Below are 14,044 nucleotides of genomic sequence, written 5' to 3'. Positions count from 1 at the left end.
CTGAAAATGAAAATATGCCGAGGTTTGTGTACACATTCCACTCCTCCGCCCCCTCTTCCCTGCTCTTTCAGTAGCGGCTCTCTAGACTGGGATACTGTGAGATTTCAACAGTCTCGGAAAGCGTGGTGAGTAGAAGTAAACATCCAGTAATTCACTTGTGAGGTGAGAATGACGCGAGACAGGCTCTATTCCAGACCAACAGCCCTTCAGAGGGGTTATTCTTTTGATATATCTCCCAAATTCACTTAGCCTACCTACCCCCAGATGCATCAGAGTCATGTTTTGCGAGTCCTTAATAGCGAATTTTAAGGATTCGCTATTAAAGACTCGCAAAACAGGATGCATGTAGGAATCGCAATATTATTTGCGATTCCTACTGATTCCTAATTTGCGATTAGCTAATTGCTAATCGCAAATAAGGAATGGCTTTCCCATTCATTCCTATGGGCCTGAATGGAGAGTCATTCCTTATTTGCGATTAGCAATTAGCTAATCGCAAATGTACCGCAATTTCAAGGGTGCCAGGGTGTCCAAAGGACACCCTGTTGCACCCCTGAAATGGTAATGTTCACTTGTGTTGCGCACACACATGTCCCAAGGACATGTGTGTGTGTGTAACATACAACTTAGAAAAATGCACAAAAGTGCATTTTTCGAAGTTTTTGCTATTTACCATGTAGTTTGACTTTGCGGTAAATAGTGGCCCCAGATTGCGAATTCGCAATCTAGGAATGGTTCATGCATTGCATTTAAGGAATCGCAAATTGCGATTCCTTAAATGCTATCGCAATTTGAGAACTCGCAATTATTTGCGAATTCTTAAATTGCGAGTGCATGAACCCTTGATGCATCTCAAATGCCATTTTTGCAGGCTCAAACTGCCGAATTTTGTGATTCGCACTGTTTGTGTTCGCAAAAATGCTTGATGCATCTACCTGCTAGTCTGCTGCTTTTCTTGCTATCTAGTTCTGTTGCACAGCTCTATGTCCTAATCCTTTTCGTGTTCGGCGTTATCTTTCACATTACCTTCCTCTCAGCGACCTCACTTTCTCACCTTTCCCCCTCTCTGACCCATTCCTGGGGTTTAGTCTCTTTCTTCCAGAACATTAGACCTAGATTTACAAACAGTTCATGCACGTAGCGAAAGCAAGGCATCCGACTGTGCTGCGTTGTGTGAAAGGGAGGGAGCTGATCTGCGCCATATTTACAAAGATATGGTGCTGTTCAACTCTCTCCCTGCTCTGGCGCCCTTGTGGCTGCTTATCACTGATGTAGGCACCCTTGTGCCATGGTGCATGGGTGCCTGCATTGTGGGCAGGATAGTTTTGTGAGGAAGGAAGGAGGAGGGGGGTACTTTCCTGCACAAAAACTATCCTTAGAGGCAGGCCCCAGGGAACCGGCACGGAAGATGGCCCCACTTCTGTGAGGCTCCTGCGGGCATGGGATAATATCCATCATCACCTGCACTCTGGCGTCACAAAATCACCCAGAATTGGCATTTTGGCAGCACCGATACATGACTGCTGTGAAACCGATGGCAATCTCTGGAAAATAATGGTCCCTGCAGTGTACAGTCCCAAGGGTTGTGTGTAATAGAGGGACTATCGAATTGGCATGCCTGTTGGAAGGGGTGTGGAGACCGATTTCCTGTCTCTGTGATCCTGTAAGGCGGTGAGTGTGGTGGAAAATGCTTGCGGTGGTCGCCGTTTGGCACCACTTCCTGGTGATTGCTACTAAATCCCCTGTGGCCTGGGGATCTGCCGCATGATAGTTCAAGGAGCAGCCCTGATTGCATCCCATTTGTTGGCCACTGTGGCTGGGAACCCCTGAAGAGGAGAGAGCAGCCACCGGAGAATACACGTTGGAGCTGTGTGAGTGGTGGGAAAGCTCTCAAATGGATGTCTTCCCCATCCTTCACTGCAATGTAGCCTGCACCTTGCAGTCTGGCGATCCAGAGAACTACTTTGGCCATGGACCTTCTCGGGGGCCTTATTGGGGCCTAGAGGACATCATGAACTCCTGAGGGTGCAGATGCGGAGACCTGGGGAGGGTGTGTGGACTGTGTGTCATTGCGTTGGAAATTCCACCCCATGGACTGGGTGTGTGGCAGCCAAATCAGCTGTCTCAACCACAACCATTGGCAGGATCAGTCAGGACCTAGTCGCATCCAGGATAGGTCAGAGGCTTACTCACAGAGGCCTGAGGAGACACAGTAGACAGTTCAGGTGGCTGTAGGAGGTTTGATGTTTCCCTCCTTCCGCCCAATATCTATCCCACTCATTTTTACATTAGTCAATAGCAGACTCTGTGTCCTGGATCTGTTTGTGTCCCCCACGACTCACAGGTTGCATCCTAGGGGCAATGCAAGACCTATTGGGCATCACATCGCTGCTGTAGGTCCATAAGGGATCCTCCATTTGTATACCAATTCTCAGGTGCCTGGCAGTGTACACTGCTTAGCCCAGTAGCTGTTTACATTGGGGCTACTCATGCCCCTGATGGGACTTTCTCATAGCTGAGTGCCCTACCTAGCGAGTCCCCTCTTGACTACTGTGCACCATATTCGCACAATGGGAAAAACAGACAATAGGAATCCCAAGCTTCAGTTTGCGCCCATGCTAGGAAGCAGAATGACTCAGGATGATGGCTCAGCGGCCCTGGAGCTGGGGGGCAGAGATGACGAAATAAGATCACTGCTCAGGCCGAGGTAAGAGAGCATAGTATCCATAGGCAGTAAAACAGATGCCTTCACCACTCATATGAATTCCATCACACTGAAGATTGAGGCACACTACAGTAGGCTGGTGGTGGCAGAGGACAGCCTTACAACCAAAAGAGAAGCACTCCTCAATATGGAAAAGCTACTGCACATCATTGCCCTCAAGACGAAGACTTAGAGGTCAGGTTGTGGCATAATACAATTCACATATCCTAGTCCCCCCCAACTACTGCATCATTAGACTTGACAGGTCCAGAAAGACAGGCGGTGGAATCGCCTGCATTTACAAGAGCAACTTTTCAATTAATAAAGTCACCACCCCTTCTCTTACCTCCTGTGAATACATCGGCCTTGATGTCATCAGTGAAAACAAACCAGTATGTTCACTACACATCATCTACCACCCACCTGGGGACAACCTAACCTTCTCCCAACAACTCATGGACACCATCTCAATCAACTCAGGATGGCAAAACACACATTTACCTTGGCGATTACAATCTTCACTGGAATGACTGTAGTGACGCAGTGGTCAATAGCCTCAAAAATTACCTCAACGCTTCTGACCTCACCCAAATTTGCAACAGCCCGACCCATGACAAAGGCTCTATCCTCGACCTTATTATCTCCAAAGAAGGTACTACTCAACTTGATTCAATCCAACCATGTGACTGGTCAGATCACCACATTGTCACATTCTTCATCAATGAAAAAGTTAAACGAATCCCAGCCCAATCCTCCAAGCCCAAAGTATGGAAAAGAGACTTGAAGAAACTCAATCCAAACTCTCTACCCTCTAACAGCTGCAATCTCCTTCTTCCCCCTACCGGCGTTACTGACGTTCAGTGCTTAACCGACCACTATCTCAACGCCATGACCTCAATAATCAATAAGGCTGCACCGTTGCATCTGAAAAGAGTCTCCACCAAGATCTCCAACCCGTGGTACGATGGGAGCCTCAATGAAGACAGACGGGCCATGCGAATGGCAGAGCGCACCTGGAGATCTGTCCCCTCGGCACTGCACCTAAAAACTCTAAAGAAAAAGAGAAACGCATACTTCAGGAAAATAAAACGCTCAAAGTCAGATTTCTTCAGACTCCAGCTCGACCAAGCAAAAAAATGTCCAAGAAAACTGTTCGAGCTAATCCGATCACAATCCAAGGAACAACCCCAAGCAGTCGACACTATGGGCAATGCACCTTCTTGTGAAGATTTCTCTGCTTTCTTTAGCCAAAAAACTGACAACATAAGGAGCGATCTCCTCATTGACGCAAGCCTTTACTCCAAACCCCACTGCATAACACCCAAGGAACCAAAAAACAATGCGACATGGTCATCCTTTGGTACTTAGTCTGAAGAAGAAATTGACAGACTACTCAATACCCTGAAACCATCCAATCACCTCAATGACCCTCTTCCTGCTAACGCTGTAAATGACTTCACCCCTTTGCTCCTCCCACTCTGGACTAAAATTATCAATAGCTCACTTCAACAAGGAACCATCCCTGACTCCCTCAAAGTTGGACAAGTTACACCTTTACTAAAGAAACCAACAGCCGACCCCACTGATCTAAACAACTACCGTCCTATTACCAACATTCCCACTCTCGCCAAACTGTTGGAAAAATGCATTCAACTACAATTGACAAAGCACATAGAACAGTTTGATCTCCTCAACCCTCATCAATCAGGCTTCAGAGCAGGGCACAGTACCGAAACTGCTATGACTCACAAAATTGACGACGCCCTCCAAATTTGAGATCAAAATGATACCTGCCTCCTCATCCTTCTTGATCTCTCCTCAGCATTCGACACTGTGAAACATGAGAACTTACTCGAACTCCTAAACACAAGAATGGGTCTTTCTGGGACTGTTCTTCAATGGTTCACCTCCTTTCTACACAACAGGTCTCAGAAATTCAAGAGCAACAACCGGATGTCCTCTCCAGTACCTGTATCGTTAGTTGTCCCTCAAGGATCCTGCCTATCCCCTACTTTGTTCAACCTAGTTATGGAACCTCTCACCGCATTGCTACAAGCATCCAATGTACACTTTCACATGTACGCCGATGACACTCAACTATATCTCAAACTACAATCACCCAAAGACATTATGCGTCTGAACTCAACAATCAGAAGCACACAATCATGGCTGGCGATAACCACCTCAAACTCAATGCTATGAAAACTGAGTTCCTTCTGATCTCACCTCCCGCGAAAATCTCTACCACTCAAACCTGGCTTAAACACCTAACTGCACTCAATGTCCAACCGACCATAGTGGATTCAGCAAAATCTTTAGGCATAACACTTGACGCCAATCTCAATTTGCAGCAGCATATAAGCAAGGCAACTAAGGGAGCGAACTTCCAAATAAATACCTTGAGGAAACTTAAACCCTTCCTCCCAGCCGAGGACTTCCAAACTGCAGTACAAGCACTAATCATCCCTCGCATAGACTACGGCAGCATTGCCCTCTGCGGTCTCCCCCTAACCACAACTGCACCCCTAAGAGCTTCACTTGACGCGGCAGCGAGACTCATCACTGGATCAAAAAAACACTCACATATCTCCCCTGACTTTAAATCCCTGAATTGGCTGCCTTTTGAAGCCAGAGTACATCTGAAAATTGCCTGCTTGACGCACAAAGCTATACACCTGAACTCACCCGGCTACCTCACTCAGAAGCTGACAATTTCCAGCGGCTCCAGAACCACCAGAAGTACAAACAATCTTCTGCTGAAGCCTCGAAGATTCCGGAAGGAAAGAACTTACAAACGCTCCTTCTCAGGAATGGCGCCCAGGATCTGGAACTCACTCCCTCCTGAAACCAGGCTCATCCCCTCCACTTTTCTTTTTAAGAAGGAAGTTAAAGCTATCCTCATGGCTAAATACACTTGAACTACTACTTCTGATCTTCTAAGACTGTGCGTCGATCTGTTATACTTATTTGATCCCTTGCACATGTCTTTTACTTGTATTATCGACCCTACCCGATTGTTCATGCTCCCTCCTATTTGTACTACTTGCATTGACGACCTACCTTCCTAACTATACTCCCTCATGTACCCACCCTACCCCTTACCCCCTTACCTATGTAAAGCGCTCTGTTATCTGCAAAGATCTTGTTCGCGCTATATAAAACTTTCAAAATAAAACATACTGGGCATTCCAGAAGTAGCTTATTCTGGATGACTGGAAGACTATGTAGAGCGGTATTTTAAGAAGATTTTTGGGTGGATGCCTTCTCTTGCCTATTAGTGGTGGAAAGGGCACACAAGTCACTGGCGGCTAGGTCCTTTCTGGGAACCCTTTTGTTTCCCATCATTTCACACTCATTGAACTTATGTGACAGGGACATGGTGCTGCACCTATGCATGGAAAACCAGAATTTATCATTGAGGAATACAGTGTTTGACTCTACCCTGACTTCACTATTGCTGTGCAAGAGTCCTAAAGGAAATTCAAAGCAGTTAAGCAACAACTCATCAAGGCAACCATGCAGTACCAGCCAGACTGAAGATTAAGCACAATGCCACAGCAAACTAAATACTTTCTTAAGAAACTTTATTGAGTAGACTTTCACTTCAAGAACAGCCCAGACCTGGCTAACTTATCGAAGCTCCAAGTAGACTATGGCTAAAAGTTAGCGCCCTACTATGGCATATATGGAACTCTTACATCCTAGTCTGCCTTTCCGGATCTACAGAGCTTATAATGGAACTGCAGGAGTTCGCATATTGCTCAAATATTTTCCTTGCCTAAACAATATGTTTATTCAGGTTTGAGGCTATATAATGTTTCCCCTACCACCCTATTTTCTATTTTGGAGATCAAGGGGAGACCTGTTGGCCCCTTGACGACCCCCCAGGGATACACCCATTTATTTGTAATTTGTGAGCCATATTTTGTTAATTGTCACTTGCCTAATTGGGAAGAAATGTTCGCTGTGCTTAATATAGAAATTACAAATACATAGGTAGCAGTGTTTCCCTAAAAAGGGAAAAGAACCGCTCAATCAAACCATCACAAAAATTGTTTTCTCTTCACATCAATAGTAATACAGTGCGAGTTAATACAATCGATTTTCTTCAATTCTTACTGGGGTGCTTGTTTGGCTCTAAAGCACCTACTACCATAAGATGCTATTAACACAGCAGTGACCTGGTGTGTAAGAAAACGCATTGAATGCAAGAGCACTTGTCCAGCACATCCTCCTATGTTCCAATATTCCCAAATTGTGGGTTAGAAAATTGCTTGTTGGCTTCCGTCTACAAATACATGTATGTCCCTTGAACAATGTTACCACTCTAAGAAGATCATTGAATGTTCCAAGTAGTCCGAGACAAACAGTCCACACTGTGCAGTTTCTTCAATTTTCATGTTATTTTATTTCATCGTGGTTGTTACATCCATCATAACAGACTGCCACTATGCCAACACGTATTTCTTCTCCCGTTAGACTTTATTAAGGCGATTGGCTACACGTTCGTTGTCCTACTGTTCATCATCTACCAGAAATGTCTTGGGCTTCTGGTTGTAAAAAGTCCACAGCCTTCTCTTAATAGTGTACTCCAATATCTTCAATGGCACCAGCAATCCGTACACCAAGTAGATGTCCTTATACTGAGTATTGATTACTCTTCAATGGGTCTCGCCTCTTGCTTGTATGTCCCCGGAGGATAGCTGCCTGAAAATTGGTTCTATCACTGTGGAGGGTGAACCGTGCAGGTGGCATGAGAGGTTATTTGCAGAACCTTCGCAGGCTCCGTGTAAATTAAACATATATCCAGAAAGTCCCTGTTCTACGTAGCAGCCTCTAATTGCTGAGGGAAACTATCCCTGAGGGGTTTCTACACAATTCAAGAGGTGATCCAAACAACAATCCAATATAGGCAAGCAACAGAAATGCACTATAATTAAGTAATGGGCACATACAACCGAATAAAAATTAATCTCGAAATGTATTCAAGCCTCCCAACTGGGTTACAATCTAAAACAGAATTAAAACCAACTAAAAAACCTTTTTTAAAAGGTAACACAATAAATCAATTACAATCAAAGTTTCCAAAAAAGTCGACGCGGCGTTTCGGTGCCATTCAGTCTTTGCACCTTCATCAGGACAAAAATTTTTTGGGGCGTATCTATAAATTAAATAACAGAGATTTAGTGCCATTATATGTCATTCTTTTTACTACAACAAAGCTTGCTCACTTTCTTTAGGTCTATTCACGTCCCCTTAATGCTACCTGTCCCCATTCGTAGAGACTCCGTGTCACCTGTGCAGTTTTATTGTTCCCCACATTTCTACACCTTTTCACTATGTGGTTATTAGTGAATAAGTTCAGTTACCTGTGTTTTGACTAAAAAATAAAGCTTATCAATTGCTTCAAGTCGTTGTCTTGTAGTGGACTTTGTTCTGATGATTGTCACACATTTAAAAGCTACAGGAAGTATAAAAAGATGTATTATAACAACAGAGTCCTGTGTTTGCTATAGTGTCAAATATATATTCTTTGTACGTTAGTGACTTTAGTACTCTCAATGAACCGTTTACCTTATATTTTAAGCCTCAGCGCTTTCTCATTGCACGGAGGAACCACCGTTTATTGGTAGATGAGCTCTCTAAAATCAGGATTTCTTGTTACCCTGTGTGAATAAAAGAACACATGTCTTCCCTCAGTTAACTTTAAGAAAAGGGAGGGGGGGGTTTGGGGGGAGGGGGATACTTATAGTCCCTCCGAAAGGTACTCACCAACCCAGGATTGGTTAGATGTGGCGGTGTGCTCTTTCAATTATGCACATCAACTTGATAGTCTTGTTGTCTGGGATAACGATGTCTATAGGTAAAGAAATTTCGTATTTATATTCAACCTGAAGTATTATTTAATCCTTATTTTGTATATTCGCTGTTTTTTATTCTATTCAAGAGTTGTATGTTTCTATTTTTAACCATCTCTTGGTTTTTCGCTTTGCACCATGGAGAGTGCTATGTTCTGGTGCACTAGTAGGGATTATATAGACTCTCATGTGGTACATCCTAAATTTATCCATGTAAAAGCCCATTTGATCTAGAAAGGCTTCACTAGGGAAGCTATCTCTAGATGTATATAACCTTCCCACTCTCAATATGCCACTCTTATGCAAGTAGTCTTCTAAAATTGAGGTCTATTCCTCAAATGGACTGAAATCCCCTTCTACATAAAAAGATAGGGTCTCTTCCTAGAGAGGTCCGAGTTCCCACCTTAAAGCTATTTTAAACTGAATTCACTCGACATTTGCATACCTGTAGTGTTTCAGACGGCCTCCCTGTTCCTCCGTGCATTCGCCTTCGTGTTCATTCAAAGGGTAACCTAACTCTCTTGGTCGGCGCTTTTATGCTGATTATGCCCAGATTGACCCGGAAGTTAAACTGGGAGTTTTACATTTCCAATGTTGTTTCATTAATGACACGAAAAGTCGTTGGATTTCGGCATTTTTTAAACATTGTTAAATATAAATGCCTGTCGACCTATTCTACGGTTGTTTATAAATAACGGTTTCCGAATTACCGAGGAAGTCGACCCGGAAGTAGTTCTTCGGCTCCGTCGGGAAACGACCTTGTTATTAAAGTAATAACAAGGTCGTTTCCTGACGGAGCCGAAGAACTACTTCCGGGTCGACTTCCTCGGTAATTCGGAAACCGTTATTTATAAACGACCGTAGAATAGGTCGACAGGCATTTATATTTAACATTGTTTAAAAAATGCCGAAATCCAACAACTTTTCGTGTCATTAATGAAACAACATTGGAAATGTAAAACTTCCAGTTTAACTTCCGGGTCAATATGGGCATAATCAGCATAAAAGCGCCAACCAAGAGAGTTAGGTTACCCTTTGAATGAACACGAAGGCGAATGCACGGAGGAACAGGGAGGCCGTCTGAAACACTACAGGTATGCAAATGTCGAGTGATTTCAGTTTAAAATAGCTTTAAGGTGGGAACTCTGACCTCTCTAGGAAGAGACCCTATCTTTTTATGTAGAAGGGGATTTCAGTCCATTTGAGGAATAGACCTCAATTTTAGAAGACTACTTGCATAAGAGTGGCATATTGAGAGTGGGAAGGTTATATACATCTAGAGATAGCTTCCCTAGTGAAGCCTTTCTAGATCAAATGGGCTTTTACATGGATAAATTTAGGATGTACCACATGAGAGTCTATATAATCCCTACTAGTGCACCAGAACATAGCACTCTCCATGGTGCAAAGCGAAAAACCAAGAGATGGTTAAAAATAGAAACATACAACTCTTGAATAGAATAAAAAACAGCGAATATACAAAATAAGGATTAAATAATACTTCAGGTTGACTATAAATACGAAATTTCTTTACCTATAGACATCGTTATCCCAGACAACAAGACTATCAAGTTGATGTGCATAATTGAAAGAGCACACCGCCACATCTAACCAATCCTGGGTTGGTGAGTACCTTTCGGAGGGACTATAAGTATCCCCCTCCCCCCAAACCCCCCCTCCCTTTTCTTAAAGTTAACTGAGGGAAGACATGTGTTCTTTTATTCACACAGGGTAACAAGAAATCCTGATTTTAGAGAGCTCATCTACCAATAAACTGTGGTTCCTCCGTGCAATGAGAAAGCGCTGAGGCTTAAAATATAAGGTAAACGGTTCATTGAGAGTACTAAAGTCACTAACGTACAAAGAATATATATTTGACACTATAGCAAACACAGGACTCTGTTGTTATAATACATCTTTTTATACTTCCTGTAGCTTTTAAATGTGTGACAATCATCAGAACAAAGTCCACTACAAGACAACGACTTGAAGCAATTGATAAGCTTTATTTTTTAGTCAAAACACAGGTAACTGAACTTATTCACTAATAACCACATAGTGAAAAGGTGTAGAAATGTGGGGAACAATAAAACTGCACAGGTGACACGGAGTCTCTACGAATGGGGACAGGTAGCATTAAGGGGACGTGAATAGACCTAAAGAAAGTGAGCAAGCTTTGTTGTAGTAAAGAAAGACATATAATGGCACTAAATCTCTGTTAGTTAATTTATAGATACGCCCCAAAAAATGTTTGTCCTGATGAAGGTGCAAAGACTGAATGGCACCGAAACGCCGCGTCGACTTTTTGGGAAACTCTGATTGTAATTGATTTATTGTGTTACCTTTTAAAAAAGGTTTTTTAGTTGGTTTTAATTCTGTTTTAGATTGTAACCCAGTTGGGAGGCTTGAATACATTTCTAGATTAATTTTTATTCGGTTGTATGTGCCCATTACTTAATTATAGTGCATTTCTGTTGCTTGCCTATATTGGATTATTGTTTGGATCACCTCTTGAATTGTGTAGAAACCCCTCAGGGATAGTTTCCCTCAGCAATTAGAGGCTGCTACGTACAACAGGGACTTTCTGGATATATGTTTAATTCCCCCTCCCTGACATCCGTCATAAGGGGATCCTCCGTTTTTTGAGGCTCCTTGTAAATTAATACCTTGGCACAAAAAGTGTACCACTTAGTGAGTTCTTACAATTTTTACCACTAAGGAATTCCTCCTTTCCCCCATTCCAACATTTGTGTGTGTAAGGTAAAGTCCAGGTCGACTTAATGTATTCTTTACCCAACCTTTCATACAGGCCCGCTGGTATATGCTCTAGACAATACTGAAATTGGAAATTCGTCACTGGTATCGTGATGGTGCCATGTATTATCCATTCAATGACAGGCTTCTCAGAAACTGTCAATGGTAATCTTTCCAGTTTCTCAATGCTCAGCACCGTATAGTCTGCTCCTCTTTGTGCCAAAGAGATTTGTTTATCTGTAAGGTTAAACACAGTAAATAATGAAGTGGTATTGATTAAACGCCATGGCACGTAGCCTGAACAGAGATTTTGTAACGTCCAGCCTAGTAGCATTATAGAACGTAATTGAGACTGGCCATGTTGTAACATTAGCAAGTCTTGCTCTATTATGTCAATTGCAGATGATACGATGCTGTCCAAAGAATACATTCTGGAGGACAGAGTCGTTAACCCATTGTCCACTACAGAGAGGCTTTTCTCTAAATTAATACGATCAATTTTTCGTATTCTTTCTGCAGTTTCCATTTGCGTTATTTTCCATGCTTTGTTGTAAGCAGCGTATATACCGGCGTATATGAAACGCTTTTGACGTGGTTTGCGAGGCCCCATTAAGAAATCTTGCAAATCATTGCCTTCTTTAAGTAAAGATAAGTGTTGTTTAATTTCTGGAAGTGTAGATTTATGTAGCCACCCAAGGCATAGCTTTCTTACACTGTAAGTAGTTACTATCCCTGGATGTTGTCTCTGGGAGTATCTTGGATCTGGCCTATTCACTGTGAACCCTTGTGTTTTGTTCAGGAATCTATCTTGACAGTTATTCGTGTCTGTGGGCCAGATTAACCATTTTTTCCAATCAGGATTAGTTCTGTTTTACGTCTACCTCCTCATCCGCAGAGTTATTGCTGTCAGGTGAGGGCGTTGGTATTGACGGTTTGTTTAAATCTTTTATCTTAGCCAGGCCAAGACAAGAAGTTTGTTGAACAGTGTCATTTAAAAACATTATTTGTTCTGGTATAATGTAGGCTCTGAACAAGGCTTCTAAACCTTGCACCTACCAATCTTTTGTGCCCCAGACTGTTTTTGTCTCAATGTTGTCTTTCCAAAAGTCAAAACCTAATGTAGACAGCTGAGCATAAAAGTTTGCAGAATAAATTTGTTTAGTATTGGTCAGCATTGTTTTCATTCCTGTCTTATTCTCATTTTTAAAATAAAACGTTTCTGGATTTGTAACATTAAACCCTGAGAAGTATGGACATTTTTCATAAAATGTTTTTGAGCTGCCCTTTGGCGGCGTTGGACAATGTTCCCATTGATTGTAAGTAGGGCTTGCAGATTTATGCAAATAATGGTGACCATAATGATTAAAACAATACATTTGTTCATAATATGATGAACCTTCTAGGTATAAATGTTCTGTAAAGTTAGCTGACATTTCTAAATCTGTCATCATGTTATTAACAGTTTCAAAGTCCCAATCATCAGAAAATGTGCTGGGTGAGACAAAGTCACTCAAAGAAACCTTAAACTGGTGTGGAATCTTCAGCAGTTCCACCGGGCCATAGATGTCATAATCAGTTCTATCCCATGCTATACCACCAGGTATAGGGACAGCTGTAATGTTTACTGATGACAGGTCTCTTCTTGCACGATGAGATGATTTGTGAGGTTTCAGGAGCAAGTTGATTTTCTTACTTGCTGGGTCCATTGTACTGTATTTTCCATTGATCATCCTTCCCAAACTTAACACAAGTATGAGCCAAAGCAGGAGAAAAAGTATACCTAACACAATCCAAAACTCAACCCATGGTGAAACCAGGTATGTTTTCTCAAGTTGATGAAAGAGTTCTGTTATTCTTTCTTTGAAAGTTTTATTTGCTGGATTTGCTTCAGGTTCACCGGGATCCTCAGAGAAGGTATCAAAGTTGATGAAATAGCCAGAGGCAGTTCTGTCAATTGTTGGAATAGCATCAGGATTGTTCGGAAACGGAGCTGCTTCTTCCTTTGTCATATTTGTATAGTCAGAGGCTACATCATTGTAGACAGGTGTTTCTTGACGAACTGTTATTTGGGTATCCAGAGGCACAAGTTCCATGGCTTTGTTGCATAGTCCTTCTTTTCTTACTGCAGGTTTATCAAAGGTGATAAGTCTTTCAGTTTGAACCTCTTGGATTGTAGCAAGATTTGGTTGTCTGCTACATCTTGGGAGTCCACTGGGCCTACTACTTATTATCGGCCACATGATGTGGTTTCACCAGGTCGATGGACACAACTCTGTTCTCCCTTTTACCAGCAAGGGGCGGTAGTAACACTGATCTTGTTCCGTTGATAGCTAAGACAGGTACTGCTTTTCTATAAGAAGGCCCAAATTCCTTCTTTACTGCGATATTTTCCCTGACTAGATCCCCAATCTTTGGAATCCAGAACAGGTCTTGCTGGGACAGGTGTTTTTTCTTCAGTGGTCTTTTGCTTCTGTATTGTGTTACTCAGACTTCTTCTTGTTTCATGTAAGTCCTGTAAAACAGCCAAACGATCTTTGACAACAAAGGGTTTTTGTTCCACCACTGAAGTTTGACAATCGAGGTCTTCGATTATCATTCTAGTACCAAACAGTAATTCATATGGAGTGATTTCCCCAGAGAATTACTTGGCAGACTGTTAAGACTACGTTGGACACTTATTAGATGTTTGACCCACCCATCACCCGAACCTAATACCTTAGCTGTTATG

This window comes from Lissotriton helveticus, chromosome 11 (genome assembly GCF_964261635.1).
Source record: "Lissotriton helveticus chromosome 11, aLisHel1.1, whole genome shotgun sequence".
Classification (NCBI taxonomy): Eukaryota; Metazoa; Chordata; class Amphibia; order Caudata; family Salamandridae; genus Lissotriton; species Lissotriton helveticus.
This window is presented reverse-complemented; position numbering follows the sequence as displayed.